General features: G+C 41.2%; 1 non-coding gene across 1 annotated transcript; it reads right to left on the bottom strand.

The window, feature by feature from the left end:
• Positions 1–929: 929 nt before the first annotated feature.
• LOC141694954 (small nucleolar RNA R71) lies at positions 930–1,036 on the bottom strand. The gene has a single exon (XR_012564232.1). It is a non-coding gene; the product is annotated as a small nucleolar RNA R71 (small nucleolar RNA).
• Positions 1,037–1,249: the final 213 nt, after the last annotated feature.

The following is a 1,249-nucleotide window of genomic DNA, read 5'->3' as shown; positions in this document are numbered from 1 at the left end:
TTCTATCTCTTTTGTGGATGTCTGGTAGAATGGTACTCGTGCAATGAAAGTTGGCGTTTATCAGTTTCGTGTTATCTGATTAGTGTCCTCACCATCACATGCTAAGGTTAAGAACGAGAAGGCTATTGAATGAAGTATATAATGAAGTTAGAATCCCATGTTTGTCATATATAGTAATTTAACCTCAATTCTCGTAGTTAATGTTATTTAGTATAATCTCTTAGTTTAATAAAAACCCAATTTGTTATTTGTCTTAGCATTGAGCGATAACCATACATTATTGCATAGGTGCATAAATTGAACTTAACCTAAACCAGTCTCTGTGGGAACGAATCTGATTTATATCTTATACTACTTGCGAACGCGTATACTTACGTGAATATTAGCGCGTGTTTTCGCCCTAATAAGTTTTTGGCGCCGCTGCCGGGGACTCGGTGTTAATTTTTAGTTTATGTGCTTGTCATCAGTGGTCGTTAAAGTTCACTGACTCGGATTCTTTTACTTTCACAGTTTATTTGTTTGTGTTTCAGGTCATTACAATGGGAGATCCAGCAGCACAAACGAAAGCCTTGATGGATATTTCTCAACCCAAGATCAATGACATTCAATCTAGCATTGTCCGGCCAGCTATCACAGCTAATACCTTTGAGATCAAGCCTGGCATAATTCAATGGGTACAGACTTCAGTCCAGTTTGGGGGTTCTCCAACGGAAGATCCCAATACACACATTAGGGATTTCATTGAAATATGCGACACCTTCAAGTTCAACGGTGTTTCTGAAGATGCTGTGAAGCTGAGACTATTCCCATTCTCTCTGAAGGACAAGGCTAAGAGCTGGTTACACTCTCTACCAGCTGGTTCGATTACTACTTGGGAAGATCTTGCTCAGAAGTTTCTTACTAAATTCTTCCCTATGGCGAAGACAGCTGCACTCAGGAATGCTATTACTCAATTTGCGCAGCAAACGGGAGAATCGCTAAGTGAAGCTTGGGAGCGCTACAAGGAGATGCTTAGGAAGTGTCCTCATCATGGAATTCCTGATTGGATGATCATCACTTGTTTTTACAATGGGTTGGGAGCACAGTCCAGACCCATGCTCGATGCAGCATCAGGCGGAGCATTATGGGCAAAGAGCTATAAGGAAGCTTATGATCTAATTGAACTGATGGCTGCTAATGGATATCAGTATCCAACCCAGAGATATCCACAGGGCAAGGTAGCAGGAGTTCTTGAAGTGGATACAGCTAC

Source organism: Apium graveolens, chromosome 10 (assembly GCF_009905375.1).
Source record: "Apium graveolens cultivar Ventura chromosome 10, ASM990537v1, whole genome shotgun sequence".
Classification (NCBI taxonomy): Eukaryota; Viridiplantae; Streptophyta; class Magnoliopsida; order Apiales; family Apiaceae; genus Apium; species Apium graveolens.
Note: the sequence above shows the minus strand (reverse complement) of the source record. Positions and strands in the feature narration are given on the sequence as shown.